We start from the raw sequence: 491 nt of genomic DNA on the forward strand, positions 1-491 counted from the left end.
CCCGGTGCCTTCGGACCCCCACCCCCGAAAAGCGCCGCACGTTGCACGGGGAGACTGGAGCCCTCCCGGAGCGTCCCCGCCCGCCCCCCGAATGTTGGCCGGTGCCCTGGGTCAGCAAGTTACTGGTCCCCGCCCCGTGCAGGTATTGTTTCCAAAGCTTCCTTTTCCGCACTGTTTTCGAGAGGTTTGTGGTTGGCAGCCCTTGCGGTGCACGCCTACGTCGTCCCGGTGTGTAACACCAACAACCGAGAAACTTGGCTTTTCGAGGTGTTTGTGGCCAGAACTGCTTTCTCCGAAATGCAGAAGCTTTCTGACCCCGCGGGGACCTCAGTGAAGTATTTGTGCTGCTCTGGGAATCTGCGCAACCCTAGGGCTGCCTTTTAGGGTTCTCCTGCAGAGGCGGAGCCGACTCTTAGGCCACCCGGGGAGGCCTGGGTGCGGGTGGCCCGGAAGCCAGATGTGGCGGGGTGGGATATCGCCCGCCCAGCCGC

At 63.1% G+C, this 491-nt stretch overlaps 1 protein-coding gene across 1 annotated transcript in view; it reads left to right on the forward strand.

Annotated features, from left to right (window-relative positions):
• The window catches only part of GSKIP (GSK3B interacting protein), a 25,072-nt gene that overhangs the window by 782 nt on the left and 23,799 nt on the right, over window positions 1-491 (forward strand). The gene's annotated exons all lie outside the window — the stretch shown is intronic.

Source organism: Tupaia chinensis, unplaced genomic scaffold, assembly GCF_000334495.1.
Source record: "Tupaia chinensis unplaced genomic scaffold, TupChi_1.0 Scaffold000671_1, whole genome shotgun sequence".
Taxonomy (NCBI): Eukaryota; Metazoa; Chordata; class Mammalia; order Scandentia; family Tupaiidae; genus Tupaia; species Tupaia belangeri.